The sequence below is a fragment of the Phascolarctos cinereus genome, unplaced genomic scaffold, assembly GCF_003287225.1.
Source record: "Phascolarctos cinereus isolate Bilbo 61053 unplaced genomic scaffold, phaCin_HiC Scaffold_4;HRSCAF=312, whole genome shotgun sequence".
Lineage (NCBI taxonomy): Eukaryota > Metazoa > Chordata > Mammalia > Diprotodontia > Phascolarctidae > Phascolarctos > Phascolarctos cinereus.
Genome location: NW_027555847.1, coordinates 550,994,614 through 551,012,965, shown reverse-complemented (window position 1 = coordinate 551,012,965; position 18,352 = coordinate 550,994,614). Strand labels below are relative to the sequence as shown.

At 36.3% G+C, this 18,352-nt stretch overlaps 1 long non-coding RNA gene across 1 annotated transcript in view; it reads left to right on the top strand.

The window, feature by feature from the left end:
• LOC144456709 (uncharacterized) overlaps positions 1-18,352 on the top strand; it is a 180,153-nt gene that overhangs the window by 51,726 nt on the left and 110,075 nt on the right. The window contains exon 3 of the long non-coding RNA XR_013485731.1: positions 11,482-11,783. This is a non-coding gene — a long non-coding RNA (uncharacterized LOC144456709). The remainder of the gene's footprint in view (positions 1-11,481; positions 11,784-18,352) is intronic.

Genomic DNA, 18,352 nt, shown 5'->3' with positions numbered 1-18,352 from the left:
AAATGTTTAAATAATAAGGAAGGAAGGAGAGTAGATACATAGCTTACACTTGACAAAATTAGCTTAACGGTATGCGTATCAAATAGAAGCAGAAGTGAATACAGGATTGGACTTGGAGCTACAAAGACCTGAGTTCAAGTTACACTTCTGAGGAATCTTAGTTATGTGACTCCAGGTAAGGCATTTGACCCCTCAGGGATCTAGGCAATTTCCCACAGGGTGCCGAAGAGCTGCTTTTTTGATAGAGTGAATTTCTTCATCTAAAAGATCTACCAGCCATCATTATTTACTAAATCGTCTCTTATGTAGATCTTCAGGAAAGATGGTAAGCCCCTTTTTACTCCTCTGGGAGTGAGACTTTTCTAAACCCCAACTCATAAACTGTTACTTGGTAGAGTTTTACAGCATAAATGTCTGTAAGGTCCATTTCTGTTTTATTGAGGTTTAGAACCTATATCCTGTATAACCAAAGACTAAATCGGTGAATAATCTCTTTGACTTTTGACTGGTTCCACCTGATACAAATGGGTACAATTAGGATCAGCCATGGATGCGGGCTTATTGGGCCCATGAGGGTGATGTGGGAGACATTAAATGAAGTGGATGCTAGTACAAGAGGCCATTGTAGCAATTCTGTTTATTTATTCTATCAGCATATATAAATTCATTCCGTATTCACGGAACATGAGATTATCCTAAGGAAGTTTACTGTTACACACAGCGGGCAAGTGAGCAGTTTGGTGGTTGTCCATCCAAGTCTCTAAATGCTAAGGAGGCAGACAATAGATTCTTTTTCCTTTAAAAGAGTTACTGAAAAACTCAGTCTTGGATTTTTTTCTATTTGTTTGACTAGAGAGGGTTGGTATAGAATTTCAAAGATCACTTGGTAGGAAAGTTAATCCCCATGGTGTTTCCAATATCATTTAAACAACTTGCCAGCTCTCTGTATGCATTATTTGGCTATGGGTAGTAGTCCAAATGTCCTTATGTGCTGAGAAAGTATCTATTCTGTATTGCCAACTCACCATTATCCTCGGGATTATAGTGTGAGCAATGGTAGAAATTAAGGCAGTATATATGCAATCCCAAAAAAGTTATTTAGATTATTAGTTTTAATGCTTCTTAATTCTCCCCCTCCAATATATTTTAAACTAGCTCTACTAAAAAGTGATAATAGGTGATCATTTGAGTTTTACTTTCTCTTACTTCTTTCCCTTGTCTTTAGTGAAGGTGCTAAGGGATAGAGAAATGACTAAAAAGAGAGGTTGCAAAAGGAAGGACTTAGGTACATGAGTGATAACTAAACTGTATCGCTATCATTAGATGTGTGGTTTTTGTTAGTTGTGTCTGACTCTTTGTGATCCCATTTGGGGATTTCTCAGTATGGTTTGCCATTTCCTTCCTCACCTCATTTTACAGATGAGGAAACTGAGGCGAACATGGTTAAGTGACTTGTGCAAAGTCACACAGCTAGTGTCTGAAGCCAGATTTGACCTCAGGAAGATGAGTGTTCTTGACTCCAGGCCTGGTGTTCTATCTACTATGCCACTTAGCTTCAATGACAATGGGGGAAAGAGTGTATTGATGTGGTTATGAAGATACATGAATGAATGAAAAAGCACTTAATAAGTGCTTACTATGTGCAAAAACACTCCTCAATGCTGGAGATAACAAATTAAAAAGCAAGAATAATGATTGATATTTATATTCCACCATTGTAAGTCAGTCTTGTCTGTAACTACAAAGGTCTGACCCTAAACCTTCCTGCTGTAAATGTAACTGTTTTGAAAGCTAACTTTTTTTTTAAGCAATTGGGGTTAAGTAACTTGCCCAGGGTCACACAGCTAGTAAGAAAAGCTCACTTTTATATGAAACATCTTCCTTTACTCAACTGCTCCTGCTCACCTACTATTTTGATGAAGTATTGTGGCATTTTGAGGCAGAATGACAAAGTTGACCATGGGGACACCTGGGTTCAAGTACCATCACTGACACATACTGACTGCGTGACCCTGGGTAAGTCATATAAATTAAAGGATCATAGACTTAGACTTGTAAGTTTTCCTAGAGGCCACCAAGTCCAACCCCCTCATTCTAGAGGTGAAGAAACTAAAGCACAGAGAGGGTAAGTGACTAGCCTAATATCATATTGGGAGTAACAAAGAGAGTTAAAATTTTTATTTCAATAAACAAGCATTTATTTTCTTCTACACCCATCTTATTTTTGAATAAAAAAAAGGAAAGAAAAATGAAAGGTAATAGACTCAAATGAAGAATTAGACATTTTTTTTTGCCACCATGCCTAGACCTAGTAAGCACTGTTTAAATGATAGCTATTATTATTAGTTGCCCAGAGCCATATAGCTAGTAAATGTATGGGGTAAGATTTGAACTCAGAGCTTCCAGACTCCAGATCTTCTGGTCGCTCTACTGCAACCACCTAATTGCGGCCTTTGATAATTTTCTGTTACCTATGGGATAAAATAGTGATCAGTTAACCTGGCTTTTATGGCTATCCAAAACTTGTCCCTGATCTACCATTCCAACTGTATTTGACATGCCCTCATCATATGTACCATACTCTGCTCTAGCCAATGTGAACTGCTAATTGTTCGCCAGTAATATTCGGTACTTTCCTGCCCTCCAAATTCTATCTGTTAAAATTCTATACCTTCTGAAGTTAATTTTATTGCTTCTTCCTCCAGAAAGTATTTCTTGATCTCTTCAGCTAAAAGGGAACTATTTTTCAGAAAGCATTTCTTGATCTCTAAAGCTAAAAGGGAACTTTTTTTTTCAAATTTTCTTATTGCATTTTATATGCATTTCATCTTCACCTACATCTTTCATCCTACCTTTTATTGTGCTTATTTGTATATATATTATATTCCCTTTATTAGGCATGATAAGGGTAGTATGGTTTAATGAAAATGATGGGACTGGAATCACAAGAGCTCTGAGTTTATATCTCACTTCTGACGTTTATGCCACCATGAAAAAAATCATTTAATTTATCTGAACCTAAGTTCTCTCATGTATAAAATGGAGATAATAGCACCTTATTATACCTATTTTACAAGAATCTGTCAAAAGTAATGTTTTGAATGATCATGAAGAAATCAGGAGAATTGCTACAGTACTGGATAAGGACAATCTTTATCCTAATTTTCACAAAAGGAAAAAATTAGAGTGAAAAATTTGTAAGCTGGCGATCCTGACCTCAATTCTTGGCAAAAGTCTAGAATCTATTAGTAAAGTTATGGTTTGTGGCCATTTAGAAAGGGAAGTGGTGATAAATTAGAGCCAGTGTGGCTTCACCAAGATTAGATCATACCAGACAAATTTAATTTCTGTCTTTGAAAGAGTTACTAGATTGATAGATCAAGGGAATGCCAAAGGCACAATATTCCTAGATTTTGGCAAAACATTTGTCAATATCTTTTAATGTTATCCAAGTAGAGAAGATGAAGAGATATGGGTTAGATAATAGAGTTAAGTAGATTCAGAACTGGTTGAATGACCAGATCAAAAGAATAAGTTATTAAGTGATCTTCCTAAGTTTGGAGGGAAGTCTAAAATGGAGTGTCCTATAGATCTGACCTTGTCCTTTAGCTATTCAGCATTTTTCTAAATGGCTTGAATAAAGGTATAGATAGCATATTTATGAATCTTTAGAATTACACAGTTCTTAACTTATCTACAAAATAGTAGTGCGATTGTTGTTTACCATCATATTCAAAAAGCAGCAGAGGTGAGAATGAGCCAGCTTGGCATGAGACCCATCTAAGCCACCACATCCCCAGAACATTTGTAGATGAAACTGGAGAGAACAACCTATTTACATGCAATACAACAGATCTGATGGAAATCCCATAGTGCTCTACTCTCTACCTATTGGTTTAGAAAAAAAAATTAAAACATTGTCTGATTCAGTAAAAACAAGCTGCACTCAGAGGAATTGCCTATGGATTTATAGAAAAAAATTCTAGGAATCTCAGTGGATGGGGGCATCATGGAAGAGTTGTCATTTGTATTGGTTAAGAGAGTACCCACATTAATGAGATCGTGGCTCCACTGAAATAGCTAAGTATATAAATATATATTATTATTTATTAATAGCAGTAATAATACAGTATTAGTAGTAAAGGAGATGTAGAGGGAGAAGAAAATAAGAACAATAAGAAAGCCTTGGAGAATATTTATGCTGTAACTTGGCATAAGTACAGATGCCAGGTAAGCAGGCTCTGCATGACATAAAAAGGTGGGGTTCACTGAAGTAAGGAATTATAGGTATAGTTGAAGAGGAAGATGCTGCTTTGAGCATTTTTTGAGTGGTTTAAGTAACCATAGTATTGACCATGAATTATTAAAAATAGAGTTTTTGAAAGCATTAGACTTTTCTCACCACATAATCCAGGAGAACAGCTGTGGATGATATATGAAGAAGAAAGGGGATTCAGGGATAGGAGAGTTTTTGCAACTCAGCCCTTTACTATTTGGTGCTTTGCTAGGATTACATTTTTGGGGAAAAGTGATATGCCTAGGGCACTGGGCTATGCAGGCTGTTGTTCTAATCCTTCCTATTTGGCCTCCTACTTTCTGAGAACATATTGTATGCATGTTCTGATGCTGTTTGAAGGTCCAGGGGGAGACAAGAATTGATTGAAAGCTCTCAGTACTGTGGAAGTGGGTGGCCAAAGAGCTCGAACTGAACAGCTGCTGTAAACCCAATGAACTTTTGTCATTTATAAATTATTTTGTGAGCCATCTGGAGGAAGAATGGTGCCATGGTTTGGGGGGTAAAAGCTCTTAACCCAGGTTCTTGCACATCCAATGTGGATGTAGTTTCACATATTTTTAAAAACACCAAGATACAAAAATTTTTCACTGCTTTTTTAAAAGTATAGATTTAAAGGAATGAAAAAAGTTCAAAAAGTAATTGTTTTAAAAAATGTTTTAGAAAAGATTGACTGTCCTTTAAGTCATTCCTCTCTCTTTTTAGCTAATACATTTTGCTTACTTTAAGAACTAGTGGAAAATATATTAATCCCAGAGTCCTAATGAAATTTCCTGGTTGATGGCAGAATCTGAAAATCCTTTTCCCATTGCTCCTGGGGCTGTTGTCTGGATTTAATATTGTCTTGTTCAATGTCTTGCTTGTTTGGGCCTCCTGCCTATTCCAAAGGGTGGGCTCTCAAACCCTACTGTATCAGAGCAGATCTTTTGAGCCAAAGCACATCACAGATCACTGCCTGACAAAACCACTCCTCAATGACCCCTTGAGAGCACATGTATACACTGGGACCTTTCTTTACATATAACTCCATTCTTAGGGGAACCCCAAGGAGAAGACAGCCTAGCCCTAAGAAAATAATATTGGATTCTGGCAGGATATATGAAATATCATAAAAAGAAAGAATGACTTTTTTTTGAAAGAATGGTATTTGAACTGATATTTGAAGAGCTGATATCTTAGGAGGTCTGTGGTTCTACCAAACAATCCTGCTGTATTCACTCTCTAGGATTTCTCAATGCATTTTATATCTTGATAAACTGAGGCATCTGGTTACATAGAAGTGATTAGCAACAGTGAGTAGGACTCTTCTTCTGGAAGTGATTACCAGCAATGAGTAGGACTCTTCTATTGGTGTATACAGTTCCTGGGCTGAAGTCAATGTTTTCTCTTATGGTGTACTAAGTCTTAGAAGAGTGACTATAGTTACAAAACCTGACTGATTTGCTCTAATCGTAATCTGTCTTAGGTATGACATGCCTTTTTTCTTGAGTATTTACAAAAACTAAAACTCAAAAACAATAATTTTGTGTTTAAGTTGTTTTTATTTAGTATTTAACAGTGATTCTCCTACAGTTTTTTCATACATCTAATGAATGATTAGCAAGAGTGGCAAGTGTTTCCTACTGTGTATTCATAATAGTTAAAATTCTTGTAGTTAAGAGTCTTAGATACTTATTCATGTGAATTGTAATATGTATTTTTAAATATCCCATCTCATTAACTTCTCTTTTTATATATAAAATTGTAATTCATTTCACCATTATGAATTTCTTAGCACAATTCATTCTGTCATTAAAAAAAAAACAATCTGTGTGCGTGCCTGTGTGTATAAAGGCACCTGAGACACAGACATTGGAAAAGCTTTTTTTTTTTTTGTCCAACTACTCTTTTAAAAAGGACAGAGACAGATGCTTGTCCCCAAATATTTTATTTTATTTTACTTTATTTTATATGTTATTGTACAGAACTTGCTTTGAAGCATGAGAATTGTGACCTAAGCAAAGTTTTACATTTGGCTTATAAAGCACCTGCTTGAACGGAGTTACAGCGGGCACATCAAGAGAGCCCTTAACCATGGCGACCACATCAGTGGGAAGCACTTTAATAGCTGGTGCTGAGTTGAATGCTTTTGAGTTGGAAACTGTATTTTGAAGCAGATTAAGGGTATTTGCCAGTGAAAAGGAAATGGCTTCTATCAATAACTGGACAGAAGTGTAGACTTTGCTGTATTTATTTACAAATCAATTAATGGACCTCTCTGTTAGCACTCTATCAGTCAAAGCATTACAACTCCCCTTGATAAGGATATTCCACAAAAAGAAATCAATTATCTTTTGTCATTTTGACAGGAATATACCATATAGGTGGCTTCACCCAGAATGCAATAGAAAAATGTCCATAAGCTGAAAGATAACCTGATTTTATAAAATTACAGTTGTCATAAAGGGATTTCATAATTGATAATGAGAAGAGGATTTTCTTCTTGTTCTCAGTGATTAGGATAAAAGTGGCCACCTTCTATGCCATAGTTGCTGCTTAAAACCAATTTAGTCTTTCCCTTTTTAGCATCCTTTCCTTCTTCCATTCATTTCCAGCTGCTGTAGGAAGGCTACAGACTGCATGGGCCCTATTTTCATGGAATCATGACAGAATTTAAACCATTTCAGCAGGGAATCATGTAACTAAACCTCATGTAACACTTGAAAAAATGTACACTTGTAGACCCGGTGCATGAGAGTATGTGCTGGCGTCGATACAAGAATCTTTGTAAGCACTGTCTGAGGGAACCTCTACAAAGGAGAAATATGTTTCACTAATGTGGCCTTACCAAAGTCATGTACAGTCAAAGCAACAGCTCTATGCAGATAATGCTGCTAATAGCCTATTGACTCCAGTGTCTTATCTAGAGGGTAACAATGACAACACTCTGAACCATACATTACAGGACTTTCTTTTAAAAGGTGATTGAATGCAATGGATAGAGCTCTGGCCTTGGAATTAGGAGGACCCGAGGTCAAACCTGTCCTCAGACACTTGACACTTACTAGCTGTGTGACCCTGGGCAAGTCACTTGACCCCAATTGCCTCACCAGAAAAACAAAACTAAACAAAAGGTGATTGCAAACATATGAGCGGTTTCTGTGATTCTGGCTGAAGTTATAGCATGCAATCATATCACTTAAGGCAGCAGGTTCATAAGGAAGTTTAAAAATCTGAAGCATAAGAAATATCCTACCCTCTTATCTGTGTGGTAGGACACATTGAGGAAATTTTTCTGTTCCCTTGTTTCTCCCTTGGTGAAATGAATGATAATAACTCCTCTTCTTTTGCCGACTATCTTTCATAGCTTTAGAATGAATATAATTTCATACTAGTTAGACATGCCTTATTAGCTCATGCCACCTCTTGCAGGAGATTTCCTTGCCAATATCTCCAGTTGCTGGTGTTCTACTTAGAAATTATTTTTTACTTAAATTTTTGTTTTGTATTTAATTACCTGCTTATATGTGGTTCCCCAGAGTGTAATATAATTTTTTTGAGGGCAAGGATTATTTCCTTGATGTCTTCATGTCCCTAGAATATACCGTGGTAACTTGCACATAGTAGGCATTTAATAAATACTTGTTGAATTGGATCAAATGGCCTTGTTCTTGTTTCATGACCAGAATATATATTGAAATTTTGTTTCCCTCCCTTTTTTGGTAACTTTGGAAAAATGTGGCAAATTAAATGATCTTTTAAATGAAATAAGGAACATGTGGGCCTACATTCTATTTGTAGTGCATTTTAAAAACTTAACTTATTTAAGATGAATTGTTTTGGTATCAAAGAGACAAAAAAATCATCCCTTGAAATAGAAAATACTTTTGCATGTTCATATATTTGGATAACAAAAAAAGTTCTTTTCTGAAATTATATTGTTTAAGATGTGCATTTGCCTTAGGAATCCCAAAGTCTAATCCTATGCAGCTTTGAATCAGTTCCTTCATCTCTTTAGCCTCTTCAATATATAGCTCCTAGGAATATAGTATGCAAGTAGTATTTAAGACATTGCATCAAAATCCCCAAATAGAAGTTATTTTGTAACTGTAAAATATGATTAGAGTATTTTTGGCCTCTTTTAGTCAACACTTTGAGCACCAAGGAGTATTTGCAGTCCCTAAAATAGATGTTGTCCATAGTTGCACAAGAGAATTCCATGGAATGTTTCCAAGAAAGTCTGTGCTATTTATTTATTTATTTATTTGTTAGCACAAGGATGGCATGTAAAGGAAGGTCATGAGAGGGTCTTTGGCCTTAGCTTTCACAACAGTCCCTTGATATTATGCCAGAAATGTAGGTCAAAGCTTGCGCTTGACACCAATTTGGTAAGTTTATTTCAGTCATCTGAGGCAACCCTACATTCTACAAATGAAATGGCCAGTATCACAAAAGTAATTTAAATGCAGTAAATGGTCTCATAACAAGTTGTGACATGATTCAGTTTTGCTACATAAGGCTAACATGCGATATATTTCGATGTGGGTATGAGGTTGTGCCAAAATGTTACCATGCTTTGTCAGAGTGTGGTAATATCATTTTATGGCATTCCAGTATTACATCTCAACTCAATGAGAGAAGCAAGGCATAAACATTTTAAAAAGTGACAACTCTCTCTGTAGTGAGACTCTCATACTATGTTGTGCAATTCCTTGAAAGCTGATCTGGAAAATGACTCCAGAATAAGCCTAGTCTACCTGATCTTCAGACGGGGAAGTCTTGCCTCTGATGCTTGCTTTTGTGAACTTGGGCAATCACTTTGCCTCTAGGTACCTTAGTTTCCTCACCTGTAAAATTCAGGGGTTGGACAGAGACCTCTGAAGTCCTTTCCAGTTCTGGGTCTTTGATCCTTGGAATTCTTTCTACAGGGCAACAATGTATTGCAGTTCATAGAACTGTTGCCTGCTGATCTGACATGAAAGTATTTCAGAGTCAACTAGGTGGATATATTCTTAAGGATAGAAGCATACCTGCTCCCACTCTAAGTCTTTTCACTGTTTCTTAAAGGGCTGGACAATAGCAACAGATAATACTGTGGTCTTTCAAACTTCTGCCTCTAGGACTTTGAGCCTTCCTATTTTTGTAGTAGAACATTGATTGGTAATGTTGTCAAAGTGATTCATTTATTGAATCAGGCTAGGAGGTAGTATGGAAAACACAGAGAACATGGATTTAAATCCTGGCTCTGTGACCTTGGACAAGGCATTTAATTTCTCCAGATTTCAGTTTACTTATCTGTCAAATGAGGGGGTTCAATTAGGATTGTTTAATTGGACCTGGAAGGGTCTTTAGAGGTCACTAGTCCATCCTTCACTCAACCCCACAATCATTTTATAGATAAAGACAGTACAGACTAGAGAGGGAAAAGAAATTGGCCAAGGGTATACAGTTAATAAGTGGTAGAACTGGGATCATAATCTAGATCCTCAGATGTCAGATCCAAGATTTTTCCCTTAGTATCGACTGCCTCCGGATGCACCTCCCCACAGATATTCCTTAATGTCCTTTTAGCTCTGAGTCCATGATCTTACGACTAGAAGCTTTCAGAGTGTTCTTTAACCCTAGTTGTCTTGTACCATTTCTGCATATTTAATTCACCATTTACTTTGAATATAAATGTTTAGGAATTGACATTATTGCCATATTATAAATGTGAAATGCTAGCATGTAAAAATAACACAGGCAGCATGAAATTATATATACAAAAGTTGATAGTATCTAAAAGTCTTTTGGCAAGTGAATATGGTAAGTACACATTTTAATCAATTCTGTGACCTTCAAACTCTTTGATACTGATAAAGCTTTCCAAAAACCATTGCTCTCTAGCTATTTTTCATTGCAAACGAGTCAGATAAACATGAATATTTCTTAACTATTAATAGTGATACCATTAGAATTCCTCAGAATTTAAGCATATAAAGAGACAATGTTATGTAGTCCTAACACATTTGACTTGAATTCAGAAAAGTAAAGTTTAAGTCCTAGCTAGCTAGATCACTTAATGTCTAAGGGCCTCAGTTTCTTCAGAGCAAAATAGGGAAAACAAATACTTGTGTTAACTTTCTCACAGTGTTGTAAGGAAAATACTATGTTAACAAGGTACTAAATAAATGAGAACTGTTAAAGTCACTTAGAGTCAGTTTAAATGTACATGTTTCTCTAATTTGTTTGTGATGTGACCTCTGTTAGCTAAGTCATATATCTATCTGGAATTTATTTTGGTGTGGTGTGAGATGTTTGTATATACTTAATTTCTGCCAGACTGCTTTTATGGTTTTCCCAGCACATTTTGCTCAATCTTTTCTCTAGTAGTTCAGATCTTTGGGTTTATTCAATAATAGTCTACTCTGTTTGTTTGCTTTTGTATGTTGTATGACTAATCTGTTCCACTTACTGGATTAGCTATATTTTAAGCAGTACCAAATAGTTTTGATGATTGCTGCTTTGTTCTATGGTTTTAGATCTGGTACTGTAAAGCTTTCTTTCTGCTTACATTTTTTCTTTATTTCACTTGAGATTCTTGACCTTTTGTTCCTCTAGATTTTATTATTATTCCTTCTACTTCTTTGTTAGTTTGATTGGTTTGCCATTAAATAAATGAATTAATTTAGGTAGTACTATCATTTTTATTATATTGTCACAGCCTAACCATGTTTCCCTATTTATGTAGATCTGTTGTTTTTTTGTAAAAAGTAGTTTACTTGTCATTAGGGAAAAATAAAGTGTTAAATTTTAAAAAGTGTTTTGCAATCGTATCCGTATTATTTCTATGCACACATAACTTTTACTAGCTTCTTTAAGAATGTGTATTCTTTTCATTCTTGGTCCATGTTATTATCTTATCCCTTTAGCAGTGTGATATAGTAGATAGAGCTAGTTTTGAGTCAGAAAGTCTTGGTTCAAGTTCTGTCCATGACATATGCTGGCTGTGTGAGCAAAGACAAATCCTTTCAATGATTCTTAGGCTAAAAGATTTAGGAAAGTTTCCTGTTTGAATTGGTAGAAGAAGCTTCCGCATCAATCATTACCCACAGACAGTGACGAAATCACATGTCCAGACCAAAAGCAAAAAAAAAAAAATTAGTTTGGCTTTTTGATATGTAGAGAGAACTTTGATGAGCTAAAATAAAGACTTTTCCTTTCCACAGATAAAGAAGGAATACTACATTTTCCTAGAGAGCATTTACTTCCATGAACAGGATGTGAAACTGGCTTTCATTTGCAAGGATACAATCTGCCACTTTCATTTTGTATCATCATCACCCACCAAAAGGCAATCCTTTTCCAAGGACAAGAGTAAAAAGAAGCAGAAGAAAGGCCTGAAAGGAATAAAATGAATCACAGAATCATAGTGAAAATTTATGGAAAAAAATTAGGGTCAACAAAGTAAAAGTGGCCTAATGAAAAGTTAGAAAGAAAAGTATTTCTTAGAAGACCTGCAAGGAATAAGGTAAGCAAAAAAATGAAAGTGTAAGATATAGGAAAGGGTGAAAGAAACAGAGGATAAAAAAGAGGGCAAAATAATCAACTGGAAATTTTACCATTGATCTGGTCCAAGTTTCAGATTTCTTTTAAAGCTTCATCTGGGAAGATCTGATTCAGCCTACTTAATTGCAGAAGAAATGTTTCTGAGTTTTCAGTTGAGGTAGCTTTCATTTTAAAAGAAATGGGGGAACATCTTTTTTCATATTTTTGTTATTCAACATTATTTTTACAATCCGCATTGCACACAATGCCCAGGCCTCTGCAAGTAATAATGTATAGATAAATGCAAATGAAGGCAATTGTACTTCTACCTGGACCACTTTATTCACATCATAGCTTTGTCTTTTATCTTTATAGACATGAATTTCAGAGTCAGAATTTCAGCATTGGAAAGGAACTCAGAGGCCATCTAGTCTAACCTGTCTGTGCCTAATTATGCCTCTGTAACATCTCTGACAGGAGGACTAACTTTTGCTTGAGATGTCAACTTGAGTAGGGAAGGAATCCACCATATTCAGAGGTAGCCCATTCTACTTCTGGGTAGCTCTAATTTTAAGGAAATAAGAACCAGATTTGGGAAGTACCTTGCTTAGTATCATATATATATTTGATTTAAAATGGAAAACTAGGGCCTGGTTCTTTTAACCCTGTATTAAACTATGACCTCTGTGAGGGCAAGGGTCATGCCCTGTCTAAATAATAAAACCAACCAACATATAATAATCTTCATGGTTTTATGAGAAAGTAATATTCTTTCTACAGTATTATACGTGGAGATCATGATTAAAATTTTTAAAGCCTATTTGGTGGGTATTCCAGAGACCTAGCAAAGAGTATGGTTTATTTAAAAACAAGACCTGGTTTACTGGGACATAAGCATCTAACTGCAGGTGGTAGGCAAGACTGAATGACTGCAAGTATTTATTACTAATGAATTCTCAGAACAAGCGTTTTCTGTTCCCCTTGCAGTAAATGCAGGCATCAGCATATAATAGCATCATAGGAAGCATGTTTTCATGTACATTGTAAACATAGCTCTTACAACCAATGGATTCTGGATGCCTCTGGCCCAGGCCTCAGGGCAAGGCCTGACATCCCTGAATTTAAGCCACAGAATAATGATTTTAACACTGAATTGTCAGATTAATTTTATAGTGTTTTAGCCATGTGTGTACTTTATATTTTTTGGTTGCTTGTGTTTATCTGCTAAAGAAAATAGGGCTATCTGAGATTCTGAACAATTTTCACGTCTGAATCGTTCCATAGCTGTCACACTGGTAACCATGTGTAATGTCTTCCATCAAGCTATATTACCCATTCTCTCTGAAGCCTGGAGTCCCATGCCAGCACTTTCAGACATCAGGGAGCTTTCTTGGTATGTTTTTGACATATTCAGGATGGTGTTTGCTACCATACTTATTTCATCCTATAAAGACTTCCTCTGACATTGTGGATGCCTTGAATGCTAAGGCATTCTGAAAGACAAAGAATGTGGTTGGATCAAAAACCTGCATGATAAAGATGTTCTTATGTATCTAAGCAAAAGCATTAAATGATAAGATCCCCATAAATGTAATCACTCACCATTTTTTTTTGTGACCCATACTCTAGTAGTATAGAAAATCAAGCAGTTAAAAGGTCTGTTAAGGTTATATTGTGGTCTTCTGAGGGCCTTTTTGAAATTTCTGTAAGAGACCCTGAAACTGCTTGTGGTCCTTAGGTTTTCTGTAACTAGAATGGGAATGACTAAATATTAGGCCAGAAAGTTTTGAATTATCTAAGCTGTTTTGTCTACACTAAGCCAATGGTGTTAAAATCAAATAGAGATAGAGAACTATGCATAAAGATCCCTAATGGCCACATGTTGATTGAGGAAACAACATAGTAATACTAAGTTCTATTGTGTTTTAATTTATTTTGATAAATACTTCCCAATTACATTTTAATCTGATTCTCCCCACATTTTGACCACAGCCTGTGTTTGACAGCTCTAGTCTGAGCTACACTTGATATTGCAATATTTTTTAATAGTTAAAGCTTGAGTTGCCTGATCAATCAGCAAATATATGCTGAACATATGCTATGTCCAAAGTATTTCCACCATGTTACAGGAGACTTTCAAAAAAAAGAAGGCATAGTTTTTTCACTTAAGAAACTTACAGTCTTTTTGGCAAAATAAGACATATATAAATGGTGAAAAGGCAAGTTCCCGTGTAAGAAGCATTTCTTTTCTTTAACAGTATTTTTCTTAATTCTAAGTTTTTCTAAAATTTAACATTCATTTACAAATTTTGAGTTCCAAATTTTCTCCCTCCCTCCTTCACCTCTCTTCTCCCTAAAATGGTAAGCAATTTGATACAGGTTATATATGTGCAATAAAACATACTTCCATATTAATCATGTTGTGAAAGAAGAAAAAGCCCCAAAGAAAAAAAAATACACAAAATAAAGAAAGTGAAGATACTATGTTACAATCTGCATTCAGACTCCGTCAGTTCTTTCTCTGGTTATAAAAAGCATCTCTCCTCATGAGACTATTTTATTGCTGGCAATAGCTAAGTCATTCAGAGTTGATCATTGTACAGTACTGGTGTTACTGTGTGCGATGTTCTCCTGTTTCTGCTCACTTAATTTTGCATCAGTTCATGTAAGTCTTTCCAGGAAGTACTTAAGTGACATAGAAGAACAAGAGCCAGAAAGATGTGGTTTCAAGTCTTGCCTATGACACATAGTGGATACATGACTATAGGGGAGTCATTTAACCTCTTGGTGTCATTGACAACTCTTTCAGAGAGTGACAATCACTTTTCAAAGAAGTTGCCAGAAGTTTTCTCATCTGGGAGTTACATGTATCACAGAAATGACACTTCTAGTTCCTATCCCTTTTTAGTAAGTATTAAGTATATGTCATTTACTTATTTATTTATTTTTGCTTTGCATTTGTGATTTCAGTGGTATAGGAAATTTCCAGTGAAGAAAGTCCTTCAACCAATTCACATCATCAAAGGATCTAAAACTTTCAGTCTTCAAGAGTTACGTAGGGGCACTGAGAGGTTACATGACTAACTAAAGTCACATCTCTAATATGTATCAGAGGTAGGCTTCATTTTCCTTGGCCCAACGCCAGTTCTTCAATGACTATGCCATGTTGCTTCCAGCCACAGAAATAAGTAATATCATTTATAAGAGATGTGTTGAGTAGAAAGTCCACACATATGGTATGACTTGATTCAATCCTTAAAGAATAGATAGAAATTATATACATAAATATAATTCAGGGTTGGGGAGAGTAAGGAGTGAGGCTAAAAGATAAAAACAAAACAAAACACCAGGTCTTTTAGCAATACCAGGAGCATACTAGTATGGAGAGAGAAGTTTGGGGGATTTATGCAGGATAAAAATGGCATATGAGAGGTGCACTGTGTTTGTTGGTAATTGTGTTGGGTAAGAGAGACCAAATTGTGCAGGGCATCAGATGTCATTGTTAGGGATTTTATCCTATAAAATATAGGGAGTCATCAAAGGTTTCTGAAAGGGGGAGAATCATAGAGAAAATAGTTCTTTCAAGAAATTATTCCTACCTTTCATTCCATAGTTATTGACAAAGCCAAGCAGTTGATTGCAACTGGTTAAAGCTGCTTGTAGGTTGAAAAGGCAGCACAGTAGTGAAAGGGCCATGGATCCAGAGTCAGAAGACACATGGATTCAAGGTCTTGTCCAGATCTACTCTATCTGCCTGTATTTTCACACTATTTCCCTGATATTTCGAGTTTGAAAAAGGAAAACAAGATGAGTGTGGTGTGCTACATAGACTGCAGTCAGGAAGATTGTGGGTTCCAATTTCATCTTTGATGGTTTACTAACTCTGTGGCTATGGCCACATCATATCATGAGAGGATCATAGATTTAGGGCTGAAGGGACTTTAAAAGGTCATCTAGTCTAGCCTCTTTAGGAGGATGCTGAAATACAGAGAAGGGTGAATGACCTGAGCAAGGCCATACAGGTAGTAATTGGCAGAGCTGGGATATTAAGTTGCTTAACCTTTCTAAGCCTCAATTTCCTCATCTGCAAAATGGGTTTAATAACACCGATAGTACTCACCTGACAGTGTTGTTGTTAGGATATTGTGAGATACTGTAAAGGGCTTTGAAAACCTTAGCGTGCTATGTAAAGGCTACTTATTATTATTACGCTAAAATAGAATGTAAACCTTCAGTTTTTTGTTTTGCCTTGTTTTATTTTCCAGGCAAGGTTATTTGAAGAAAAGACTTAACACACGCATGCACACATACACACACTCAAACACACAGCAGCTCTAAAATTTCATGGGGGTACCTGAATCACTGTTGAGTTGTCATTTTCTCTTGGATAATGATTGCTATCCTATCAACAAGGTCAGCAACTTTCTTTTGCTATACTGTTATCCAACCAAACCTGAAAAACAGTCATTTGCATACCAAGTCAACCAATGTTTGCTTGTTACTAGTAAGAATTAAGCAGGGCTGATAGAGACAGATATTCTCTGTAAACTCTTGCGCTGATCATAGCCATGAAGTCTAGTAAAAGACAAGTACAGGCAGTACTGGAAATAATTGTTGTTCTGGTAATTAATGGTATTCTCTGAGGCTGTGAGAGGGAGAGAGACCCATGGCTCCTGCATTGGGAGATGAAATGCCATTTGTGAAGTACAGAAAGAACCCAAATTTGGCTAAAGTGTTACATATGAAGGGGGATGATGTTTAATCAGCCTAGAAAAAATAGGTTGGAAGCAGATAGTGAAACACTTTAAGTACCAGACAGATGAGTTTGTGTCTAATCCTAAAGGCAATAGGGAGCCACTAGACTTTACTGAGCCTTAGAGTTAACTTAGTTAAACTCTTAGACCAAATTCTTCTTGTTCTGTATTGTATTTCTCCCTTGGCTTGTTTTTATATATTGCATGATAGATAATTTGCTCAACTATCAGGCAAATACTAGCTGGTGAGTGTTGTCTTTGTAAAAAAATTGGTTTGCTTTTGTTTTACAGGAAGTATGTTGCAATCAAACTTTGTTCCACAATCTGCCGAGTATCAACATAATGGGGGTCATAAAACAGGGAGATATATGCTCACCTAAGGTATTCATCAGTGTCATGGAAGAGATCCCATAAAAAGTCCAAACGGGAGAGGTATTCTCAAACCATGACAGGTCTTTCCAAACACTTCAATTCACAGAGGACATTGTACTATTATTTGCAGGAAACTGCAGAACACTACAAAGCCTTCCCAATGAAATCCACAGATGTTTGAAAGACATCAGCCTAACCATCCTCAGCTGAAAAACTAAGTGAATTAAAAACACACATTGCTCATATTAGGGATAGGCCCTACAGAAGGACAGAGAGATGGGCTCTGAACTGAACAGGAAGAAGAGAAAAGTCTGAATTGCATTTGGGAAATTGTGCAGGACTTTTAACAATCTCATGGTGCTCTCCAGTGAGAAAACCTATCTCTTAAGTGGACATACTCTCCTGAGGTCATTGCATAGTTGTGAATCTTAGGGAAAACACCATCTCTAATGAATCAATATTGTAATGGAGAGATACATGGTGGGAGTCAGTAGAACACTTATATTTCCAGTGATGAAGCTGTGTCAAAGAAATGGCATAAGAAACATAATTAAGTAAAAGGATGATTAAAAAAGGTGTTGGTCTGATTGTATAGTATGAATCATGGATAACAGCCATAATATTGCCCTAGAACCCAATGAATATAAAAAAACCCAGAGAAAGGCCTCTAACATGTTAAGTGGATCCTCTGTGAGGGTCCCATAGTAGAACGTGGTGATCTGTACTGATAGTGGATATCCCTACACCAAAGAAATCTCCTGTACATTCAAGTATTGCCAAGATTACACCATGCAGTTGGATGTTATAATCAGCCATAATCAATCCACAATCAGTTACAATCAGCCCATCAGTATCTCTACATTGGACAAGTGTTATATATGGCTAATGAGTTAAGTACAGAATTGTATAAAGTAGGAGAGCAGGCTGGATCACATTTGGGACATTGTACAGTGGTATCAATCATCCCACCCTCTCTCTGCTGCAGCACCCCATGTTTTAACACTGGTATTCTTCTGGTGATGTTATATGGCTGAAAACCATAGACCCTCATGATTTCAAAAGAATAAAAATTATATGTGACCCAAAAACTAATGGAAGAACACATTAAGTCTAAGTAGGGTGAAGAGTATTGTCAGTGAGAGCACTGATTGTGAGAAGTGGCATAAAAGGTGACATCAAGAACCATCTGAACATCTGGGGAAGAAGGCTAGTCATATAGGAGAAGAAAGGATGACAGAAGGCTACACCAGGAGGAATAAGAGGGAAACTCCCATCTCTTCAGGTTCATCCCCTAGGGAGAATAGTATCAACAATATTGTTGCACATGTTAAGCTCCTGTGTACTCTCTTAGATTTTTCAGCTTTTTGCTTGATGGATTCAGAGTATGATGATCTCCATTGGTAGAATGTCGGACAGGAGCTAAGGG